Here is a 26,312-nt window from a genome sequence, read left to right on the forward strand (position 1 = left end):
CCCACTGCCTTGCCTCACTGCAACCTAACATTATAGCATTGCACTGTTGATCCGACACCGCAACCTAACATTATAGCATTGCACTGTTGATCCTGCTCTGCAACTTAACATTATAGCATTGCACTGTTGATCCGACACCGCAACCTAACATTATAGCATTGCACTGTTGATCCTGCTCTGCAACCTAACATTATAGCATTGCACTGTTGATCCGACACCGCAACCTAACATTATAGCATTGCACTGTTGATCCGACACCGCAACCTAACATTATAGCATTGCACTGTTGATCCGACACCGCAACCTAACATTATAGCATTGCACTGTTGATCCGACACTGCAACCTAACATTACAGCATTGCACTGTTGATCCGACACCGCAACCTAACATTATAGCATTGCACTGTTGATCCTGCTCTGCAACCTAACATTATAGCATTGCACTGTTGATCCGACACCGCAACCTAACATTATAGCATTGGACTGTTGATCCTGCTCTGCAACCTAACATTATAGCATTGCACTATTGATCCTGCTCTGCAACCTAACATTATAGCATTGCACTGTTGATCCTGCTCTGCAACCTAACATTATAGCATTGCACTGTTGATCCTGCTCTGCAACCTAACATTATAGCATTGCACTATTGATCCTGCTCTGCAACTTAACATTATAGCATTGCACTGTTGATCCGACACCGCAACCTAACATTATAGCATTGCACTGTTGATCCTGCTCTGCAACCTAACATTATAGCATTGCACTGTTGATCCGACACCGCAACCTAACATTATAGCATTGCACTGTTGATCCGACACCGCAACCTAACATTATAGCATTGCACTGTTGATCCTACACTACTCAGAACCTTCATCATTGTAACCACTTGCTCTGCATGCACAGATCAACCAAATTTCATATGGCAATAATAATTTCAGTACACTGCAACCAAAACGTATATTACAGGTGTATTACCAATATACAGTGCTTTTGGAAAATATTCGGACCTCTTGACTATTTCCACATTTTGTTACATTACAGCCTTATTCTAAAATGGATTAAATTAAATTAAATCCTCGGCAATCTACACACAATACCCCATAATGACAAAGCAAAAACAGTTTTTTAGAAATGTTTGCAAATCTATAAAAAATAAAAAAACAGAAATACCTTATTTACATAAGTATTCAACCACTTTGCTATGAGACACGAAATTGAGCTCAGGTGCATCCTGTTTCCATTGATCATCCTTGAGATGTTTCTAAAACTTGATTGGAGTCCACCTGTGGTAAATTCAATTGATTGGACATGATTTGGAAAGGCACACAACTGTCTGTATAATGTACCACAGTTGACAGTGCATGTTGGATCAAGAACCAAGCCATGAGGTCGAAGGAATTGTCTGTAGAGCTCCGAGACAGGATTGTGTCGAGGCACAGATCTGGGGAAGGGTACCAAAACATTTCTGCAGCATTGAAGGTCCCCAGGAACACAGCGACCTCTATCATTCTTGAATGGAAGATGTTAGGAACCACCAAGACTCTTCTTAGAGCTGGCCGCCCGGCCAAACTGAGCAATCAGGGGAGAAGGGCCTTGGTCAGGGAGGTGACCAAGAACCTGATGGTCACTCTGACAGAGCTCTAGATTTCCTCTGTAGAGATGGGAGAACCTTCCAGAAGGACAACCATCTCTGCAGCACTCCACCAATTTTATTTTTATTATTTCACCTTTATTTAACCAGGTAGGCCAGTTGAGAACAAGTTCTCATTTACAACTGCGACCTGGCCAAGATAAAGCAAAGCATTGTGACACAAACAACACAGAGTTACACATGGAATAAACAAACGTACAGTCAATAACACAATAGAAAAATCGATATACAGTGTGTGCAAATGTAGTAAGTTTAGGGAGGTAAGGCAATACATAGGCCATAGTGGTGAAATAATTACAATTTAGCATTAACACTGACGTGATAGATGTGCAGAAGATGATGTGCAGAAGACGATGTGCAAGTAGAGATACTGGGTTGCAAAGGAGCAAAAAAATAAATAACAATATGGGGATGAGGTAGTTGGGTGGGCTATTTACAGATGGGCTGTGTACAGGTACAATGATCGGTAAGCTGCTCTGACAGCTGATGCTTAACATTGGTGAGGGAGATAAAAGTCCAATCAGACCTTTATGGTAGAGTGGCCAGACAGTAGCCACTCCTCGGTAAAAGGCACATGACAGCCCACTTGTAGTTTGACAAAAGGCACCTAAAGGCTCTCAGACCCTGAGAAACAAGATTCTCTGGTCTGATGAAAGCAAGATTGAACTCTTTGGCATGAATGCCAAGAATCATGTCTGGAGGAAACCTGGCACCATCCCTAAGGTGAAGCATGGTGGTGGCAGCATCATGTTGTGGGGTTGTTTTTCAGCAGCAGGGACTGGGAGACTAGTTAGGATCGAGGCAAAGATGAATGGAGCAAAGTACAGAGAGATCCTTGATAAAAATCTGCTCCAGAGCACTCAGGACCTCAGACTTACCTTCCAACAGGACAACGACCCGAAGCACACAGCCAAGACAACTCAGGAGTGGCTTCGGGGACAAGTCTCTGAATGTCCTTGAGTGGCCCAGCCAGAGCCCGGACTTGAACCCGATCAAACATCTCTGGAGAAACCTGAAAATAGCTGTGCAGCAACGCTCCCCATCCAACCTGACAGAGCTTGAGAGGATCTGCAGAGAAGAATGGGAGAAACTCCCCAAATATGGGTGTGCCAAGTTTGTGGCGTCATACCCAAGAAGACTTGATGCTGTAATCGCTGCCAAAGGTGCATCAACAAAGGACTGAGTACTTACGTAAATGTGATATATATATATTTTTTTTATACATTTCCACAAATGTCTAAAAACCTGGTTTTGCTTTGTCATTATGGGGTATTGTGTGTATATTGATGAGGAAAACAATTTAATCAATGTTAGAATAAGGCTGTAACGTAACAAAATGTGGAAAAAGTCAATGGATCTGAATACTTTAGGCACTATATCTCTCTCATATTCCGAACCTCTTAAATAATTATTATTTCCTGTCTAGACAAAAAATAAATAACTTACCAGAAACAATTGGATCCACTTGATTTCCAGGTGAAATTTCTTGTTAAAATGTCACAACCTGGAATAGAAATGACAATTACATTTAAATGCCACTGAAGTATGTATTTGTGTGGATATATCCTCATAGCTTTGGTTTAAATGTCACAGTCTCTAAGCATTGTAATGCAGCAGGAAAAAAATACATCTGTGTAAGTGTCTTTCCAGTAAAGTATAGACTTAAAATGCCCATCTGAAAAATGAATTTCTCGCAAGTGTAGAGTCAAGGTTCAGAATGCATCCGGTCCAAAAATATCCACTGGGATTACAGTGAGCCATGTGGTGAATCATACTGTTGGAGATTCAGGCGACCCAAAGACTGGCATCACTCCCACTGTATGCTAAATGCATCCTAACTCAGTTCTACTGAAAAAATACTGTAGCTTGCTTCCTCCATTGTCCCAACAGGGAGACAGGGTTTTTTTCTGGATCAAAAAGGGTCTTCAGTGGTGGCCGTGGCAAGGGGCTTGTTTGGCCTGGCTGAATCTTAGAAAAAAAAATCTCTAATTTCTCCATGGAGAATTAAAATAAAATTAAGTTTGGACTTAAACGACCTGAAAAAACATAAAACCTTTTTTTCCTTTTTAATCGCTCAGGCGGCCTGCCCAAGGATTTCAATGGAAGCAAAATCCCTGGGAGAGAAAGAGAGAGTAAGTAATGCTAACAGCGCCAATAGTGACAGATGGGCATGGAGTGGCGATACACTCTGACTCTCCCACCTGAGAGGCACGAGTGAGGGATCTGTGTCACCACTGCTCCATCCTCCGGCGCATGTCCTCTCATTTTCTCTGACAGATCCTCCACTACAGTCAAACACATTCACTTTGAACTGCACCCTCTCCCACTCTTCTCCCTCTGAAAACACACATCAAGCTGTTTCTCACCAACTACAACCGCTAGCGATTCGCTAACACATCCCTGCACCACACTACACTGCACATACAACATGCTAACTGTTCCATATAGCCCAGTGACTTCACATTTTGGCACACGATGTTCAAAATATAAAGAATGCTCTTTTTCCATCAAATGAGAAAACTATTCAAGACGAACGCTAGACAATCACCAAACTGCTCACTGTGCCGTCAGGGGGATCCTCGCACATTTTTCCATATGGTTCGATGATAACGTGATAACCTCACGTTGGCAGGCTCCTAATTCCTTAAACAGACAGCAGTGCCTGCTGTCATTCATGGGCAATATTCACATGAAAATATCTGTAGCACGTATGCATGGTGCTAGTGTAGAGCAGACAAGGTGACCCATGGCCATGGCCAAAGATAGCTCCTTGTGCTGTGCATTTGTGTGCTACGCAAACATGTCAATGACCTTACGCCCATACAGACGGCAAAGCTCCCACTAAACCTATCCCACTCCCTCCTCCCCATTTCCAACCACCAAAACCTGATATCTGCACCTGTGGAGTCATAAACACTGCACTAGAACAGGGGAAAATAAAACCCTCTCTCCCTTCTGCCTTTTATTCTGGTCTACTGTACGAACATAGCTCACAGATATTTCAAGTCGTTCTCTCTAGCAAAAGGATTAGTGGCCTCAGAGACGCATAGAACGACAACTGTTGACAAATCCACACGATTAAACAGCTCAATACGCCTGAGGTATGAAAGGCCAAGTGTCCTCCAGGCACACTATACATTCAATAAGGACAAGGGTTAGCTGAGAATACTTGATTTCGGTGATCCGTGTGTGTTCTGGCTAGCCAGGGACAGGCAACAAGCAGTTGAAGGTTCAGGAGGGGTGGCAATCAGAAGGAGCTGCAAAGGGTGGGGTTTGAAGGGGGGGTCAGCTGGTCAAAGCAAACCTCTACAGTGAATTTCATGAGGCCAGCTTTCCTCTAAAAGGCTTTCCATCTTAATCCTCCAGCCAAATGGAGGTGTCTAACCTAACGCTTAGCCTATTGCTCTTTACATTGGTCGTCTTAGATACATTTGTTCAGTAATGTAAGCGGATGGTGCAGTCTGCAAAGGATTTATACAGGATTTACGTTATATATTATATTCCCTAATCGTCTCTCAGTCCACTGCTCACTGCTACTATAATAATATATCTCCCTGCCACTACTAGATCATTGAGAGCTGCAAACATTTATTATTTTAACAAATTAACTTACATAAGAACAATTACGGTGCTTGTGCAACTCAATAAATACCCTTTCAACTTTGAATAACCCATTTTTTTTTTATTCTGAATGTACAGACAAAGTACCTCACATATCAACATGGATACAGTGGCCTGATATCTTCAATAGGTTCAGACTGAGTACGAACGTATATCCAGATATACATTTTATCATCAGTATCTGTTTTGGCAAATGTACCAACATAATGCAATTTAGTCAGGACAGTAGAGTACACTTATATACTCTTTCATTATTCAATGGCCCCTTTTTGTTTTTGGCCATTATGGCTTTGCACATCTGATGACATTCATTTATATTCACTGCCAAGAAGGTCACGGGCGCTCTTGGGCTGCCACTTGACTTGGCAGCCACAGAAAGTGAGTCTACTCTTACCTATTCAGAAGATAATGAAACAATTACAATGTCTACTCTTCATTAAGGCAACACGTGTAACAAACTCTTTTGCCTTTGATCCTGGCTTTGGCTTGCCAACTCAGTGATCCAGCTGGCTTCAGATGGATTCTTGGCCAATGAATCAACTGTTCAACAAGTCTTTGCACTGCAATAGTGTCAGAAATGTAATGATCTGTATGAAAGTGGGAAGGGGCTCTCCCTTACTGTTGAGACCATTAATAAAAACTGCATCTCTTGACCAATGGGTAAAATAATATCTTAATTGTATAAAGAATCATGTAAAGAATCATCTAAGAATCATCTAAGAAAATCAATGGTCCAAACCTCATGTCCCTATAATAACCTGTTCAAAACTTATTGGAGTTTCTACCCTCATCAAGGACAACAACCCCACGAGCCACTGCCTGTTCACAACCGCTACCATCCAGAAGGTGAGGTCAGTACAGCTGGGAACGAGAGACTGAAAAACAGCTTCAATCTCAAGGCCATCCATTAAATAGCCATCACTAGCACATTAGAGGCTGCTGCCCTATATATATATATAGACTTGAAATAACTGGCCACTTTAAAAATTGGAACACTAGTCAATTGAATAATGTTTACATATTTTGCATTACTCATCTCATATGTATATACTGTATTCTATCCTATTCTGCCGTATCTTAGTCTATGCCGCTCTGACATTGCTCATCCAAATATTTATATATTCTTAATTCCATTCCTTTAGATTGTGTGTATTGTTAGATATTACTTGTTAGATATTACTGCACTGTTGGAGCTAGAAACACAAGCATTTCGCTACACCCGCAATAACATCTGATAAACACGTGTATGTGACAAATTCAATTTGATTTGATTTGTAGGATGGCCAGAAGTAGGGCGACTAAATCAATGGAGGCCAGAGAAAAAAAGTGGTCATGAAAATAGCATCACGTCAACCTGGCTGGATGCTGGGAAAGAATTAAGGCTACAGGACAGGCTTACCATTGAACTTCTCATATTTCTCAAATACGGACGACATAAAACAATAAAGATGTAGAATAGATATACATTTTGAGACATGACGTGGTATTTTCATATTGTAATATATGATGTTCATATTAATGCAAAGTTCCTGTTCTTTTTCATAGTTTTCTCACAAAAAAACATGTGTATCTCTGTTAAATGTCAATGAGCGTACCCCAAGCTTCTTATTTTCAAAGCCTTTTACATTTAATTCGGCTCATTTCATGCTAATTTAACTATTTGCGACCCGCGGAAACAACTTTGAAGACGACGAACACAAAATTGTCACGTTCCTGACCTGTTTTCTCTTGTTTTTGTTTGTGTTTAGTTGGTCAGGGCGTGAGTGTGGGTGGGCATTTCTATGTTATGTGTTTCTATGTTGGTAAATGGGTGACCTGATATGGTTCTCAATTAGAGGCAGGTGGTTTTCATCTCTTCTGATTGAGAACCATATTAAGGTAGGTGGTTTCACATTGTTAGTTTGTGGGTGATTGTCTTCCGTGTCTGTGTATGTTGCGCCACACGGGACTGTTTCGGTTTGTTTGTGCGTTCGTTCGTTTGTGTAGTCATTTTCCTGTTCGTGCGTTCTTCGTTGTTATGTAAGTTCTCATGTCCAGGTCTGTCTACATCGTTTTGTTATTTTGTATCAATTCAAGTGTTCTTCGTGTTTTCGGTTTTGTTTAATAAATTACTATGTCCTATCACAATGCTGCGCTTTGGTCCAATCCCTACTCCTCCTCTTCGGATGAAGAGGAGGAGGAAAGCCGTTACAGAATCACCCACCAACCAAGGATCAAGCAGCGAGGGAAAACGCAGCAACAACGATCGCAGGATTTCTGGACTTGGGAGGAAATAATGGAAGGAAAAGGACCCTGGGCTAAGGTTGGAGAGAATCGGCGCTCTCGGGAGGAGAAGGAGGCAGCCACAGCCCAGGAGCGGTGGTATGAGGAGGCAGCACGTAAGAGATGCTGGAAGCCCGCGAGTACAACCCAAAAATTTCTTGGGGGGGGGGCTAAAGGGTAGTGTGGCGAGGTCAGGTAGGAGACCCTACTCCCTGTACTTACCGTGGAGAGCGAGAGTACGGGCAGACACCGTGTTACGCAGTAGAGCGCATGGTGTCTCCTGTACGCATGCATAGCCCGGTTCGGTACATTCCAGCTCCTCCTATCGACCGGGCTAGATTGAGCATTGAGCCAAGTGCCATGAAGCCGGCTCTACATATCTGGCCTCCAGTACGTCTCCTCGGGCCGGCTTACATGGCACCAGCCTTACGCATGGTGTCCCCGGTTCGCCTACATAGGCCGGTGCGGGTTATTCCACCTCCCCGCACTGGTCGGGCGACGGGGAGCATACAACCAGGTAAGGTTGGGCAGGCTCAGTGCTCAAGGGAGCCAGTACGCCTGCACGGTCCGGTATTTCCGGCGCCACCTCCCCGCCCCAGCCCAATACCACCAGTGCCTACACCACGCACCAGGCTTCCAGTGCGTTTCCAGAGCCCTGTTCCTCCTCCACGCACTCTCCCTGTGGTGCGTGTCTCCAGTCCAGTGCCTCCAGTTCCGGCACCACGCATCAAGCCTCCTGTGTGTCTCCAGAGTCCTGTACGCGCTGTTCCTTCTCCCCGTACTCACCCTGATGTGCGTGCCCTCAGCCCGGTACCACCAGTGCCGGTACCACGCACCAGGCCTATAGTACGCCTTGAGAGTCCAGTGTGCCCTGTTGCTGCTCCCCGCACTAGCCTGAAGCTGCGTGTCCTTAGCCCGGTACCTCCAGTTCCGGCACCACGCACCAGGCCTATAGTGCGTCTCAGCCGGCCAGAGTCTGCCGTCTGCCCAGCGGTGCCTGAACTGCCCGTCTGCCCAGCGGTGCCTGAACTGCCCGTCTGCCCAGCGGTGCCTGAACTGCCCGTCTGCCCAACGCCGTCTGAACTGTCCGTCTGCCAAGCGCCGCATGAACTGCCCGTCTGGACTGAGCCTTCAAAGCCGCCCGTCTGCCATGAGCCTGCAAAGCCGCCCGTCTGCCATGAGCCTTCAGAGCCTTCCGCCAGACAGGAGCCGCTAGAGCCTTCCGCCAGACAGGAGCAGCCAAAGCCTTCCGCCAGACAGGAGCAGCCAAAGCCTTCCGCCAGACAGGAGCAGCCAAAGCCTTCCGCCAGACAGGAGCAGCCAAAGCCTTCCGCCAGACAGGAGCAGCCAGAGCTTTCCGCCAGACAGGAGCAGCCAGAGCTTTCCGCCAGACAGGATCAGCCAGAGCCTTCCGCCAGACAGGATCAGCCAGAGCCGCCCGTCAGCCATGACCAGCCAGAGCCGTCCGTCAGCCATGACCAGCCAGAGCCGTCCGTCAGCCATGACCAGCCAGAGCCGTCAGCCAGCCATGACCAGCCAGAGCCGTCAGCCAGCCATGACCAGCCAGAGCCGTCAGCCAGCCATGACCAGCCAGAGCCGTCAGCCAGCCAGGACCAGCCAGAGCCGTCAGCCAGCCAGGACCAGCCAGAGCCGTCAGCCAGCCAGGACCAGCCAGAGCCGTCAGCCAGCCAGGACCAGCCAGAGCCGTCAGCCAGCCAGGACCAGCCAGAGCCGTCAGCCAGCCAGGACCAGCCAGAGCCGGCCAGCCAGGACCAGCCAGAGCCGGCCAGCCAGGATCCGCCCCTCAGTCCGGTGCTGCCCCTTGTCCCGCTGATGCCCCTTGCCCCGCTGATGCCCCTTGTCCCGCTGATGCCTCTTATTTTAGGTGGGTGTATTTGGAGGGTAGTCAGTGGGAGGAGGCTACAAAAGCGGGGATTGACTATGGTGGGGTGGGAACCACGCCCAGAGCCTGAGCCGCCACCGTGGATTGATGCCCACCCAGACCCTCCCCTAGACTTTTTGGTGGTGCATCCGGAGTTCGCACCTTGAGGGGGGGGGTTATGTCACGTTCCTGACCTGTTTTCTCTTGTTTTTGTTTGTGTTTAGTTGGTCAGGGCGTGAGTGTGGGTGGGCATTTCTATGTTATGTGTTTCTATGTTGGTAAATGGGTGACCTGATATGGTTCTCAATTAGAGGCAGGTGGTTTTCATCTCTTCTGATTGAGAACCATATTAAGGTAGGTGGTTTCACATTGTTAGTTTGTGGGTGATTGTCTTCCGTGTCTGTGTATGTTGCGCCACACGGGACTGTTTCGGTTTGTTTGTGCGTTCGTTCGTTTGTGTAGTCATTTTCCTGTTCGTGCGTTCTTCGTTATGTAAGTTCTCATGTCCAGGTCTGTCTACATCGTTTTGTTATTTTGTATCAATTCAAGTGTTCTTCGTGTTTTCGGTTTTGTTTAATAAATTACTATGTCCTATCACAATGCTGCGCTTTGGTCCAATCCCTACTCCTCCTCTTCGGATGAAGAGGAGGAGGAAAGCCGTTACAAAAATGTAAAATCCTAAAAAGTTTTGGTGATAAAGCTGCACCGCTCTGTGAACAGAGCTCGGTGCATATTGTCGGGTGTATTAGGTTAAGAAATCCTACTTTTTAGATATAATGTTAATGATTTGTTAGAGAAAGACCCCGCTGAACAATTCAGAACATTAAAAATGTCTTGGTAAAATGTATTTTCCAACATAAGGAAGTGAAATGTCATCACCAAAGCATGTTTTCACCCACTCTGGGCAGAGTCACCTGAATTCATTGCGGGTGCATTGAAATCAGAAAACACTGTTGGCACTCATATCTGTTACTCCCTTCAGGGGCACTGTTTATATTAGCAAAGGCAACTAACGCACTATACATTTAATACCTGGAATAAGCAGTCAATCCCTTGTCAACCCATAAACCTGTAATGCCTCCCATCTTTAGAGGCTCCGAAAGCTCTTTAAAAGGATAGTTCAGGAGTTTGGCAATGACGCCATTCGGAAAGTATTCAGACCCCTTGAATTTTTCCACATTTTGTTACGTTACAGCCTTAATCTAAAATGGATTTTAAAAAAGTGAAATATCACATTTACATAAGTATTCAGACCCTTTTCTCAGTACTTTGTTGAAGCACCTTATGCAGCGATTACAGCCTTGAGTCTTCTTGGGTTTGACGCTACAAGCTTGTCACACCTGTATTTGGGGAGTTTCTCCTATTCTTCTCTGCAGATCCTCTGAAGCTTTGTCGGGTTGGATGGGGAGCATCGCTGCACAGCTATTTTCAGGTCTCTCCAGAGATGTTCAATTGGGTTCAAGTCCGGGCTCTGGCTGGGCCACTCAAGGACATTCAAAAACTTGTCCCGAAGCCACTCCTGCGTTGTCTTGGCTGTGTGCTTAGGGTTGTTGTCCTGTTGGAAGGTTGAACATTCACCCCAGTCTGAGGTCCTGAGCACTCTTCATCAAGGATCTCTCTGTACTTTGCTCCATTCATCTTTACTTCGATCCTGACTAGTCTCCCAGTCTCTGCCGCTGAAAAACATCCCCACAGCCAGATTCTGCCACCACCATGCTTCACCTAAGGGAAAAAAGGCACCTAAGGGTTTCCTCCATATGTGACGCTTGACATTCAGGCCAACGAGTTCAATCTTGGTTTCATCAGACCAGAAAATCTTGATTCTCATGGTCAGAGTCCTTTAGGTGCCTTTTGGAAAACTCCAAGTGGGCTGTCATTTTCCTTTTACTGAGGAGTGGCTTCCGTCTGGCCACTCCACCATAAAGGCCTGATTGGTGGAGTGCTGCAGAGATGGTTGTCCTTCTGGAAGGTTCTCCCATCTCCACAGACAAACTCTGGAGCTCTGTCAGAGTGACCATCGGGTTCTTGGTCACCTCCCTGACCAAGGCCTTATCCCCCGATTGCTCAGTTTGGACGGGCTGCCAGTTCTAGGAAGAGTCTTGGTGGTTCCAAACTTCTTCCATTCAAGAATGATAGAGGCCACTGTGTTCTTGGGGACCTTCAACACTGCAGAAATATTTTGGTACCCTTCCCCAGATCTGTGCCTCGACACAATCCTGTCTCGGAGCTCTACGGACAATTCCTTCGACCTCATGGCTTGGTTTTTGCTCTGAGAGGCACTGTTAACTGTGGGACATTATATAGACAAATGTGTGTCTTTCCAAATCATATCCAACCCAAATGTGGGGGGGGGAAATCAAGGAGTCTGAATACTTCTCTAGTCAGCTGAACTCGTGGATACCATTTTTATGTCTCTGCTTCCAGTATGAAGGAAGTTAACGGTAGTTCTGCGAGCCATTCGTAACTAGCTTAGCAGCTCCTAAGCTCTCGAACTACTAAACTTTTCATGGACAAGAGGCAAAAGGGGTTTTCATAACTACGTACCTTTTAAGTGTTTTTGATTTGAAACATTCAGTAAGTGAGTGTACATTTGAAGGAATTTCAGGGCCACATTTTACACCCGTAGGGAAATACCTGAAAAGTGCAAACATGAATTCAGCAGCAGCATCTACAGACTTAAACAACAACTCAACCCCTGATCTCTACCCACAGCTCAGGGTCAGGGGTCAGCAGTGCATTGTGAAGCCCTGATAATTCCAACAAACTGTAGTCGCTGTCGTCCAGAGCTGTCGCCGATATCAAATGTTGGTTTCGCACACACTAACGGTACCCTTTTAAAGCAGTGCACAGCGGCTATGGCTGTTTGGTGTTGCCTTGCATTAGATTGTCATGCTATTCCCTACGCTAAGGTAGCAAAGGGCTGTTGACATGCCTCTCAGAGAGGGATAAATATGCACAGCCTGGCCAGATAAGGTCAGCTGTGGACTGGTAGGGTTCAAACCGTCAGTGGCCCAGGCCTCCCGTGCCCTCCATTTTACACAAACAGGAGGACAGCAGGAAGGATTTAAGAGTTCACTCTGCGGTAAACGGCTAATAACGTTCCAACCTCCCGTTCAGGGTCAGTCAAGCCTCTTATTGCTATCTGCGGGGGAGGTCGACTAGCAGCGATACTTCAATCCCTGGGTCGTCTGTCACTTCTTTTGCAAGCTGTTTCTCCCTGGCGCTTTCCGTAGCGTTGTGCGGGCGGCTCACCGTGTGTCTGTGTGTGACTGGGTGGTGTGCGTGCTGGGTGTGTATCTCTGTGTGTGTGTGTGTGAGTTAGGAGAGCAGTAAAAGGAGAGAGCAGCACATCTTATAAGCTAAGTCAACAACATTATATCTGCCTCATTTGTTTAGGCAAAGATAGTAGTTAGCAGGGTTAACAGTGAAAGGGGAGATTGGGAAATGCCTCTCAGTGTGGAAACCCTGTCATTCAAGTATACTGTAATTTCCATTCCTACATGGATGGTTGCGCACACTGATAATACCATGCTTAACAATATTTCAGGCTGACACAGATGGCCAGCAATGGATGAATGTATGTATGGCCTAACAGTAGACAGTATAACAATATAAATACAGTAGAGAACAGAAATGTAGTCCTTAAATACCTAACCGGCTCAACTATAACAACAAAACCTTGGCTGAATGGAACCTGAACCACACAGATAATGCAGCCTGTGTCTGAAGCAGCTTGACTGTGGTCGTTACTATAAACACCTGTCTTCAGTGTGGGATGACAAGTGGGAGCTAGTCATGCTGTCGTAAGGCTGATGGATAAGAAGGCATGGTTTTAAATGTAGGTAGCCTATACCATATCCTCCTTTCCACTCATTCCAGCCAAAACGAAATAAAAAACAAATGGGCCTCACTCTGGACGCTAACTTAAAGTAACAGTATACCTGGATGTTTCTGGCAAAGCAATTTCGCTCTAATATACAGCTATCAGTTTTCCCTCATATAAGACTTTCCCAGAGGAGCCAAAGTCACTGAGTCAGTTAAGCGAGGCCTCACCAGAGTAGCCAAGCCAAAACCAACCCCCAGAGAGAGTTTGCCAAACCTCACTCTTTAATCATAGCCTTCTGTTTGCATATTATGGAAATCGGTGGAGCTATATTAATCTATGGGTGTAAATCACGAAGAGCATGCGGTGCAGGGTAAACAAGCGCCATGGGGGGTATGCAAATGACGACTCACTCTGACACAGATAAGTTGCTGGCTTGGAACATTAAATACAATCAGGTCCATAATTATTGACACCCTTACTAAAGATGATAAAAAAATACGGTATAAAATAGATAATACAAATACTGAGCTATATTGTACGCTATAAAAATTTGGGGAAATTATAGTATTTTATACTAATAAAATTGCTCAAGTAATACAAAAATTCTCAAAAGATAGGGGTCAAAATTATTGGCACCCCTGTTTTCAATACTCCGGGACACTCCCCTTGCGAGGATAACGTCACTGAGCCTTTATCAAAACATTTTTATGAGATTGGAGAACATATTGGGATGGATCTCAGACCATACCTCCATACAGCATATTGAGGACATTTTGAGGTACTTTTCTGCATATGCTTCCGATTTTTAACGCCAAATGCACCACTGGTGTGCATGGCCAAAGATCTCTATTTTCATGTCATCTGACCATAGCACCGCCTGGAGTTTGATAAACAGCATTGGCACTTGGATTGGAACCGATGCTATGGTCAGATGACATGAAGAGGCTATTCCATTCGGTTCTAGTCCATTTGTTTTCTAACAATAATACATCAATTACTTGGCGAGTATTTATGTTATTTCATTACCCCTCTTGAACTAAAACCAACATCTTTGTGTTTTAAAGTCACTTTAATCTATGAGTGGCCGGTTGCTGTGCATAGTTTATTGAGCTGCGCATAGTTTATAAGTGCTAAGCTGTAGCGAACACACACACACACACACACACTCACACACACACTAACCGAGCCAATGTGTAGATTAATCAGCTGGGGTCTGTCAAAAATGGGGCCCATCCTTCGCAGGCAGGGCAAGCCAAATAACTCTCCCTGCACTTTCTCTGCACTCTCCAATGCCCAGAGAGAGAGAAACGTAGAGAAAGATTGAGGGAAAGAGAGAGGGAGAGAGAAAGAAAGAAAGACATTAAAAAAATTGTCTGGGTTCTGTATAAGCACTTTTGTGACATCTGCTGACGTAAAAAGTGGTTTAGAAATACATTTGATTTGATCAAAAAGGGGCTTAAGTGGTGGGCGTGGCAGGGGGCGTGGCAGGAAGCACGTTCGGCCCATCAGCGTGGCAGAATTTTCGAGTCGATTTTAGAGGCCCCATCTTGGAGGTGTAGAGACATTTTTGCATTTTTAAGCCGATTTCCTACAATTCTATACATTTCTCCAAGGAGCTGAGAGACAATGTTGCAGTTTTAAAGCACATTTCCTGCAATTCTACATATTTTTCCATGCAGCTGAGAGAAAGTATTGCAGTTTTAAAGCTAATTTCCTGTGATCCTATGCATTTTGTCATGGCTAATACAATGGGCTTTTGCTCAAACATTATAAACAAAAAAATCTATATTGTTAAATTCATTGTTTTCTTTTAAAAAATGTATTATCCCTGTCTATCCTTTATTTTGGTGATGGTTAGTTCTGAAAGATATATATTTTTTAACTATATATATATATATATGTAGTTTCCTGTGTGTATCAAGAATGGTCCCCCAACCAAGGGACATCCAGCCAACTTGACACAACTGTGGGAAGCACTGGAGTCAACATGCGCCAGGATCCCTGTGGAACGCTTTTGACGTCTTGTAAAGTCCCCGACGAATTGAGGCTGTTCTGAGGGCAAATAGGAGTGCATCTCAATATTAGTACACTCAGTGTACAGGTCCATTATCTTTTCTACATATTTTATAGCTGGTTTTAGTCGCTTAAGTTTACTCTGAAAGCGTTTTTCCATCCCCAGAATGTATTTCAGGATGGACTTAGGCGCAGTGTGGATTTAGGAGAAAAAATTCCTGAAAGAAAAAGAAAGAAGAGAAAGCCAGAGATCCTGGTACGGTCGGATAGCACTCTGACACCCTTTTCAGAAAAAGGAATGCCTGACCTAATTCTCTGCCTTTCCCATTCCCTCTCAGTTCTGTGTTACAGAGGAAAGAGAGTATCTGGCTGTTATAGACGGCCATTGCAGAGATGGACAAGTAGATCTTGTGATTTGTGTTTATTGTCCCTTACAAGAAATGCAAACAGCTGATGAGAAGTCGGTTGTGTTGACATCCTCAGAATAGCCCATGCCTGAACTGTGAGCGTGTGCACATCCTCAAATCCAGATCAATAATCAGTTATTTCATTGGAACATTCACACACACACACGCGTGCACACACGCGCACACACACACGCACGCACACACAATCTCTCTGGGGCCACACGGCCAGCCTTGGCCCATAGAGTACTCCAGATGTGGAATGCAGGGACGCACAGGGAACAGTTGGACACATCCCAACATGGACAAGGGTCAAGGACTCAACCGAGGCAAGGTGGAAATGGAGTATCTGTTTGGAACGTGTCCCACGAGCCAACTCTACTGTACCGATTTGCTCCTCGGTCATTGAGTTCAACTCAATTTACAGGCTCTTAGGGCAAGAACAGCTGTACAGAAGACAGTTATCTATATTAACACTTGTTGTCCAAGTTGTCGAAACGTATATGTGTGTGTGTGTGTGTGTGTGTGTGTGTGTGTGTGTGTGTGTGTGTGTGTGTGTGTGTGTGTGTGTGTGTGTGTGTGTGTGTGTGTGTGTGTGAGGGTGTAAGAGTGCTGCTTACAAATGCATGGAGGACTATCTGTACTTGTATGTATGCATTCATATGGGTGTGTGTACTCTGTCCCGGTCAGTGAGTCTATTGCTCTAAAAGTCTGGTCACGTGCAGTAATCACAGATCCATTGCATCATGAGGATAATGTTTCCTCACACCAGGGAACTATAGAGAGATATTCACATGATCCTGAACTCTGCCCTTTCATATGAGTACATAAACACCGACACAGCCAGCTGCACTTAAACATATGTCAAAATCTTAAAGGCGTACTGTACATTGATGCATAACACCGTCCAAAATGCACAAGTACACACCTAATAGACTCTAGAGGGTTTTTAATTACTGTTCACAAAACAATGTCCATACAGGCTAGAACACTTTACAATGGAAGAAGACACCGGTAGCTTTCCTTGCTAGCCGACAGCTAAAGCTAATATCAATTAACTACCCTAGTACTTTGTTTGTGTTAATATGCAAACCATCATGCAAAATATACTTATTTCAAAGCTGTTTGCCACCAAAAACTTTATTCATTCACTTATTCTCTCTCACGTCTCTCACAAATACTATCTAGTATTGCCTCAGCGAACTGATTGCCTTGTGAATGACATCATTACTGGTTAAAGAGACAGCGCACATTTTTTATAAAGAAAGCTCCTTCTAGGCTTGGGCAGTATACCGTATATACTGTATACCGGGGTACTTGGAAAAAGCCACAGGATGGTTTTTCAATACCGTCAAAATGATTTCTTTGAAGATTTTCAATAATTGTGAATATTTGTAGATACTTTTTAAAGTTATTACCAGCAGTGCAATAACTTAGGAGATAAAGAAGATTGCGTTCTTCATTTCACCTGTCACATTATTTTAAATGATGAAGTTTACCGTAGTTCCCCCAGAACAGTTGAGCCACTCACGTGTTGGTTTGTAAATAGCACAACAGGAGAAAGCGAGCTGGTGAGTCCATAGCGTTCTATATCGATCAGCGAGTCTCTGTTGTGCAGCGCACATGAGTTGATGAAGTTACACTTGAATGCAATTTACTTCTAAATGTTTGCTATCAGATACATTATTTATACAACAGCCTGTTGAAACCACTTCAAATTAGTGGAATCGGCTATTTCAGCCACACCCGTTGCTGACAAGGTGTATAAAATCAAGCACACAGCCATGCAATCGCCATAGACAAACATTGGCAGTAGAATAGCCTTACTGAAGAGCTCAGTGACTTGCAATGTGGCACCGTCATAGGATGCCACCTTTCCAACAAGTCAGTTTGTGAAAATTCGACCCTGCTAGCGCTGCCCTGGTCAACTGTTATAAGTTCTGTTATTGTGAAGTGGAAACGTCTAGAAGCAATAATGTCTCAGCCGCGAAGTGGTAGGCCACACAATCTCACAAAATGGGACAGCCGAGTGCTGAAGTGCGTAGCCCATAAAAATTGTCTGTCCTCGGTTGCAATACGCACAACCAATTTCTTAACTGCATCTGAAAGCAATATCAGCACAAGAACTGTTAGTTGGGAGCGTCATGAAATGGGTTTCCATGGCCGAGCAGCCTCACACAAGCCTAAGATCACCATGCACAATGCCAAGCGTCGACTGGAGTGGTGTAAAAATCAATGCCATGGGACTCTGGAGCAGTGGAAATGCTTTCTCTGGAGTGATGAATCTCGCTTCACCATCTGGCAGTCCGACATTCAAATCTGGGTTTGGCCGATGCCAGGAGAACGCTACCTGCCCCAATGTATAGTGCCAATTGTAAAGTTGGAATAATGGTCTGGGGCTGTTTTTCATGGTTTCGGGCTAGGCCGCTTAGTTCAAGTGAACGGGAAATCTTAACGTTATAGCATACAATGACATTCTAGACGATTCTCTGCTTCCAACTTGCAACAGTTTGGAGAAGGCCCTTTCCTGTTTCAGCATGACAGTTCCGTGGTGCAAAGCGTGGTCCATACAAAAATTATTGGTCGAGGTCGGTGTGAAAGAACTTGACAGGCCTGCACAGGCCCTGCCCTCAACCCCATCGAACACCTTTGGGATGAATTGGAACGCCGACTGCGAGTCTGACCTCACTAATGCTCTTGTGGCTGAATGGAAGCAATTCCCCGCAGCAATGTTCCAAAACCTAGTGGAAAGCCTTCCCAGAAGAGTGGAGGCTGTTATAGCAGCGAAGGGGGGGACCAACTCCATATTAATGCCCATGATTTTGGAATGAGATGTTCAACGAGAAGGTGTCCACATACTTTTGGTCATCTTATAATGGCTTTGTGCCAGAAGTCAAAGAGCTCTGGATGAGTTATCTGTACAGCTGCCATTTTTCCTTGTGCTTACTAGTAGCGTTCTACTCCTTTCTGCTCTGTGTACTACACATGCTGCTCTTCCTCAGAAAAGCATGCATCACAACTTTGTTCATTTGTGCAATTTCTCTAGTTCACTTTCGCTTGAAAATGTCCACACTCACTGAAAATGACATTCGGTAGAGACTAGCTATGCTTATATAACTTTATGAGTTGGATTTGCCTGTTTTTGCAATTTGTTTATGTTTGTTTTCGCTCGTTAACATTTAGCTAACATTGTCTACGTGATTTCGCTATTAGTTTGTGCTAATTTTGTTAGCATTCTGGTGTGCTATGCCGGTAATACCATAAATCGCAGTATAAGAGAAGGATGGTATGACAATATGAAAATCTGGATACCGCCCAAGCCTAGCTACTTCTATGCAAATTTTGTTTATCAGTACAATGAAATAAGTCCCAAATAGAAGGGAAACAGATTGTTTGTCATCCGTAGTCCCATGAAATCACCTAAAACAAGCTCAGTAACTCAATGCATGCACACACTCTTTTTGAAAGTGCATTCACCTGTATTGTGGATAGGCCTAGGCGACATCTTGATTTAATTTATCAATAGAGATTTACCATTCAAATAAATGATTACCATTATGTATTTAGATTGTTTTTTTTACCAAAGTCAAATTGATTGTATCTCTGTATAATTGACTCCATTAATGCATACATGGCAGTCTCTGAAAAAATGTTGATGTACAGAAATTCAAACTCAAAAGATGCCCAAAGATTGAACAGAGCAGTAGCTGATTGCATATTTTTGGATCAAGGTCCATTCTGTGACTTTGGCTAATATTCCTTCTTTTTTGCCGTGGTATCGTTTTTGGTATTGAGTATCGTGATAGTATCGTGTATTGTGATACTAGACCTGGTATAGATCAAAATTCTGGTATCGTGACAACACTACCCTACATTGGGCTCCCAAGTGGCGCAGCGGTCTAAGGCACGGCATCTCAGTGCTAGAGGTGTCACTACAGACCCTGGTTCGATTCCAGGCTGTATCACAACCGGCTGTGATTGGGAGTCCCATAGGGCGGCGCACAATTGACCCAGCGTTTTCCGGGTTGGGGTTTTGCCTAGTTAAATAAAGGAAAAATAAAAATAAATAAAACATTGCTCCAAACTGGTAGCTCATGTTTTTGTGCATTAATTAGGTTGTAAATAACTTATTGGTGTTGTACAGAGTTCTTCTTCGAAAGCGAGATCAATGACGGTCATGTAATGACACGGCACTCTATAAATATATGAAAGAATTGTCAACAAGCTGTCGGCTAATGTGCATCCTGATAAATCCAAATCAAATCAAACAGTCATCAGGGGTTGGAACATAAATTAATTTCTAATCGTTTCGTTCTGAATAGAACCATATTTTTTTTCTCTTCCCGTTACACTGTTCTGACAACAAAATAAAGTTCTGAACCGGTTGTAACCCCCCAAAAATGTACGGTTTACATTGTTCCTTTCTGTTCCTTTTTAAAGCTGCAATATGTAACTTTTTGGGTGACCCAACAAAATGAGATAGAAATGTGATCTGTCATTCTCATTAAAAGCCTAAGAAGCGGTAGATCTGTTTTATGTGCCCTAGGTCCATGCCTTCCATTTTTAAGTTCCTTTTTTTGCATCTTTAGCTTTCGGTTTTGTACACCAGCTTCAAACAGCTGAAAATACAATAGTTTTGGTTATGGAAAATATATTTCATAGCGGTGTAGATGGTACAATGATTCTCTACATTATACTTACTTGTTTGGTCAAATAAACTGAAATTAGGAACTATTACAATTTTAGCAACCAGGAAATGGCAGGGCAATTTCTGCATAGTGCATCTTTAAACCTCTGAAATATCCCCCAAAAAATGTACATTTAGCTTGACAGTAAATTACTTCAGCAACCAGTGCTGATAGAGCAGCTTGCTGTGGATCGGGCACGTGATTTAATCTGTATAGGAAAGTTGTTTCGAGCAAATGCTATTTTAAGGGGGAGGAGAGAGCGAGAGAGGGTGGAGGAAGCTTGTCTTGAAGCGCTGGGCATCTTCTTATGACATGTATTATCTGAATTAGGCCCACAGAATTACACCTATGGAGGAGCGGCTTCTATTGAGGAACTTTGAATGTCTTTGGTTTAATGTTGGACCAGAGCAAGCGTTAGCTAGCTAGCCAACTAACAAACTTGTGTGTGAAGAGAATTAACTAGAATTAGAATTAATAACACATCTTACTTTTTTGTAGTTAATAAATCCAACGTGAAACAACTAGCAGTGAAAAAGTCAATCCATTCTTCTCTAATTAAACATCTCTTCCTAATTTCTGAATTACACTTGTAATATCGTCAGTAGGCTATAGTAACCTATGTAGGCTATAGTAACCTAGTAACCTAGGAAAAGATTTCCAGCTGGCAGGCAGAGGCTGGAATAAGATTCTGAGTGACAGAGTGAGGGCTTTGCATAGGCACTTTGCTGCGATTTTTGTGGGACTGGAAAAAAAATGCCCAGAACATAAAATAATGTTATTAACCAGTTCCCATGCTTTTAAAATAACAGTTACGTTCTGGAACAGTATAGATCACTTCCGTTTTCGGTTCGGGTTCTGTTCCTCCAATAATTGTACTATTTTCCGTTTTTTTATTCTGTTCCCTGAACCGGTTCCAACCCTTGACAGTCACGGTGTGTCACAGTCAAAGACACGGACGGTGACGTTTCTAGTTGTTGGTAATAGTATACTGGCGAACAACAATCTCTATTTCTGGATGGGAAAAGTGCTAATTGTTTAAATGCATCCACACCCATGAGGACACAATGGGAATTCACACAGACAAACAGACATACACACAAACACACGTACGGGCATACAAACACACACACACACACCACAAACCAAATACAGTGCAATGTTACGCTCGTCAAGTCCCCTTGAGCTATGACTTCATTGTGACATACACCCAACCACTGCCTCCTCACAGACACACACACACACACACACACACACACACATGCACACACACACTCCCACAAAAGAATATCAAGACGCCTTCTCATGGCCAAGTCACCCGATGCATGAAATAACAGGTGTGCAGGACAGGAGAGGGAGGGAGTGACGGGGGTTAAATTGAGAGCTGAGATAACAATCGGGACAAGATGACAAGATGACAAATGGGGGTAGAATCAGCAGCAGCGGGCACGGCAGCGTCAACAAACAGAGGAGTGTTTTGTGTAGTGGAGTTTCCTATTTCCTATGTGCATGGCCTCCTATGTGCAGGGCCTCCTATGTGCAGGGCCCCCTTCGTCGGTTGGGTTGCTAGCGTGGTTGCTAATCTTACGGAAGAGAACTCCTGCAAGCCCTCATTACAGGATCTCACCTTGGCTGGCAACCCAGCCCCAGCCCTGCCCTATCCCCAGCTATTCATCCCTCACCTATCTATCAATCAACACAGTTCACAGAGTACATTGGTTGCCCATTCACTGCATACTGACTGCAATAGATCATTGGAAATAATCTCCATACCGGGGGACGCAGAATTTGAACCAATACTGTATCATGTTCATGTGATGCCTTAATTGGTATCACAATTCGTATGCTAATAATATCAGTGATAGTGATAAATTACTGTGGGTGTTCAATTAATTACTGTGGTTTATGAGATTATTTCACCACAGGAATAAAAACAAAACCAGTAACTGCCCCAGGCTTGGCTTACTGTCGAATGTACAGTAACTCAGTCAGAGTGTAATCATGTGGAGAAGAACAATATGATTCAGGAAAGTTCATCTTTCAGATGTCTCTCGTCAGACAAACATTGAACCTTGGGACGGGGATTGCGGCTCACTGAGCAAAGGGTCATGTCTTGTCCAAAAAAAGTGATGGAGGGACAACATCAACACTTCAGTATTTCAGTGCAAGACACAAAAAATAAACTGTAGTTATTCTCTCTGTCTCTCTCTGTAGCCAGAGGAATATTTTACACACATCTCTTTGTTCATCGCCCCAGGGAAACTGATGTGGGACTATGTATTAAGGGAGAGAGCCAGAAGTGTGATCAAAAACTTGGGCGCTCTCCAACTGAAGCAGCTTGCAATAAATTAATATGTAAGCCTTGTAGTGACAGTCAAAAGGAGGCAGGATGTCATAACCCAGCACAGTAAAAGCTTAATAAGGCCTACACTCTCACACACACATTATCCCAAAGTAAATTCACTTCCCCACACACACGCGCACACACGCGCACACACGCATTATCCCAAAGTCCATTCACTTCCCCATACTTGGAATTCCACAGCCTGTCTTGGGTGGAGAGCCGGGGCTTTAACGAAAAGCCACGTTTCTATTTTAAGGGCCGACTGTGGAACAAGGAGCTCTTATTTGGCCCTGTATATGTTAGCCAGTTAGCGTTAAAAATAAAATAGGACCCTAGTGTAAGAAGTGACATTAAATTTGAAAGGCTCAATGAAGAGGTGGACGGACTGCTGCTTGGGACCTGCCATACCCTCAGCTCCTGGAATAAGTCCATCGAAATTTCCTGAAGCGTGAAAGATTACAAAATTAGGGCAATAAAATGGCAGTGTTTCTTCACCATAGACACCCATTTATTCTCCCCACCCTGATTGGCAGTTCTGTGGAGGCTTCGGGAGGGCAGAGCTAAGATCGTGGCCATCTTATGTAAACTTTTGTGCTCGTTTGTAATTTCCTTCCCACTCTGTTGCAGTTTGATGATTATTCTGAGGCAGTATGCTGACTCAGCACGCTAACCGAGTAAGTGTTTCTTGACAAAGTAAAATCAATGGGTAAGATTAAAAAAAAGATATATAATAATAATTGGATGTTAATAAACAAATTTAGCAGTTCACTTTTCATTTAAGCAATAAAACCATGGCCTATTTACAGATGGCAAGGTACAATAGTTGAATAGAACTTGGTCCGCTGCCAACATTCTAATCATCCTCTTTAATTAGGTCTAGCCGATATGGCCAAAATGTCCGATTTTTTACAGTATGACTGTGTTTGACAAGTTCTTAATTTCTACATTTGCTTTATGAGTAGTGCGTGACCCTAGGGTGAGACCACATACATTCTAAATGATTTCAATGGGTCTTTCTCCATTCTGATTGTTTTCTACTGTTCCATCAAACTTCAACCAAAAATGTATCTCATTTGAGATCATGTCCACACTGGGTTGCAGGATATGGGCAAAACATCTCAGCCTTATTTTTAACAAAATATTGCAATTATGATTTGACTTGTGATTTACATCGAAACACTTGGGTGAACTGTCAGAATCATGGAAATATAATGATTATTCTAATCCTATAGTTAGAATGTAATAGTGCCCACCACCGTATGGTTTGACATGACACCAAATTAAAAAGCTTTTTCATTCAGGTCAAACAACACTGTACTCAAAGTGCCCGCTATTACATTCTATCTATAGATTTAGAATACTCATAGGGTCTTTATGTGGAGGCGTTATTTGGCGCGTTCGATTGGATAACCTTTGTCAAGTCGGTGTCACCGCCTTTTAAAGTGTGTTGCATTATGGTTATAAAAATTGTCGACTGCAGGAATTTGACAAAAATCAAGTGATCACAGTTTATGCAGTTTTTTATAAAGTCGCCTTCAATTCACTGCAGTTGCTTCTCACCAACTGCAACTTGCAGCCATCGCCTGCATTGTGGGAGGCACTACTTGTCAACCAATCATTAGGGTGTTTTTGTTTGACCCACGTTCACATGGCCAAAGACGTGACTGAAACAGGAACCAACTTTGCCGCGATTATAAAGCTACAGGGGATGAAAATGAAAGTGACATGAGACTTCTCTCTAACTAATGAATTGTACGCAAGGTTTGCAGTTTGTGAGTGTGTGATATAGGGGTATATACACGTTTATTTATACAGAAAACCTATATAAACAATAGCATTTATGTTGACACTGCCATGTTGATCTGAGCCTTGTTGTTTGAAGCATTCATAATTACAAGGAAACAATTATACCTTAGGGACTATTTTGAAAAAAAGAGTCAAGATTAGACTACTACTTAAATTATGATATTGATATTCTGGGCAGATTAAACTACAGTAGTTGTAGTCCAGAGAAGACCTGTGTATATTTATACTGAATCATGCTACGCCAGTCAGGGTTGCTACTCTGCTTGCCTGTGTCATCTCCGCAAATCCGTCACGACTTCACTTCTCTCCCAGTGCGTAAACACAAACAGAGAGGCTACTAAAATGGGCCCATGCCAGACAGTGTCAGATGGGCTCCTACTCGTAAAGCCGTCGCCCTGGCAAAAATAACGCTCCCGCGCCGCGCGCCAAAATCTTCCAGCTCATGAAAGGGGTTGTAGAGATGGAGGGAACAAGCAGTCATAGCCAGGGCCACATGACTGCTGTTGATATGTGTAAAACAGCCTCAACTCTCCCTGTCCAATAAAGGGACGTTTTATACCTTATTATGTTATGTCCCTGTGAGCTGAGGTCGGCTGCGGATTAAGACAGAAAGAGAGAGAGAGGCAGAGAGAGAGAGGCAGAGAGAGAGAGAGAGAGAGGCAGAGATAGAAAGAGAGAGAGAGAGAGAAAGAAAGAGAGAGGCAGAGAGAGAGAGGCAGAGAGAGGCAGAGAGAGAGAGAGGCAGAGAGAGAGAGGCAGAGAGAGAAAGAGAGAGAGAGAGAGAGAGAGAGAGAGAGAGAGAGAGAGAGAGAGAGAGAGAGAGAGAGAGAGAGAGAGAGAGAGAGAGAGAGAGAGAGAGAGAGAGAGAGAGAGAGAGAGAAAGAAAGAAAGAGAGAGAGAAAGAGAAAGAAAGAGAGAGAGAGAGAGAAAGAGAGAGAAAGAAAGAGAGAGAGGCTTTTGTATATTATCTACTTCACTTGCTTTGGCAATGTTAACATATGTTTCCCATGCCAATAAAGCCCCTTGAATTGAATTGAATTGAGAGAGAGGCCCTGAGGCAGAGAGTGGGCTCATGGAAGTCTCGCAGTCATGTTCATACTAGGAGTGGCAAGAGAGGTGGAGGAGGGCGCTGTCTGGCAGCCATTTGCATGGAAATCCCAGCCGAGGAGAAAAAGCAAATAAAAAGGAGCAGAAACAGAAAAGTTATAGGGACCCTGCCTGCTAGGAAATGAAGAGAGGAGGCTTGGCTTAGCTTGGCTGGAGCTGAAAGAACAGAGACGGAAAAAAACTTTGTAAAGCCACACATTTGCCTCTGAAGGCGAGACGCAGACGGTTTGTTGGTAGTGGTCTGCTTGTGTGCGAGTGTTGTCGTCTGTGGTAGTGTGCGTTATCTCAAAGACGCCAGGCAAGCTTATCAGCAGTTAGGGGGTGCTGCGTTGTCCTCTGAACAGGCTGAAAGCAGACAGTCAAAGTTCAGCTTCATTAGTACTGTACGGACGTAAGCAACTCATCCGTCACCTTTACTCAAGTTCACACTGAGAGGTGAACAGGTACCTACACGGTTCATGAAGTTCATTGTATGTGGGCTGAAAAAGTGTGGTGCCCAAAATCAATCATTGCATTCAAGAATAAAAGCAACATAGAACAATTTGTCACTTTTTGGGAGACCTGACCAAATTCACATAGAATGAGTTATAGATTGGTCATTATACTTGAAAGCAAGTCTAAGAAGCAGTAGATCTGTTCTATGTGTGCTATATCTATGCTTCTCGTTCTTAAGTTTTGTTTTTGAGTCTTTTACGTTCCGTTTTGTACACC

The 26,312-nt window shown here is 43.9% G+C and overlaps 1 protein-coding gene across 5 annotated transcripts in view; it reads right to left on the reverse strand.

The window, feature by feature from the left end:
- Positions 1–26,312, reverse strand: part of LOC139570229 (thyroid hormone receptor alpha-B) — a 188,275-nt gene that overhangs the window by 152,561 nt on the left and 9,402 nt on the right. For 4 of the 5 annotated variants that reach the window (XR_011674035.1, XM_071391930.1, XM_071391926.1 and 1 more), the window contains one exon: positions 3,098–3,155. The exons of the other annotated variant lie outside the window; for it this stretch is intronic. The gene's annotated coding sequence lies outside the window, so the exon portion shown is untranslated. The remainder of the gene's footprint in view (positions 1–3,097; positions 3,156–26,312) is intronic. 5 annotated transcript variants of the gene reach the window in all.

This window comes from Salvelinus alpinus, chromosome 3, assembly GCF_045679555.1.
Source record: "Salvelinus alpinus chromosome 3, SLU_Salpinus.1, whole genome shotgun sequence".
Classification (NCBI taxonomy): Eukaryota; Metazoa; Chordata; class Actinopteri; order Salmoniformes; family Salmonidae; genus Salvelinus; species Salvelinus alpinus.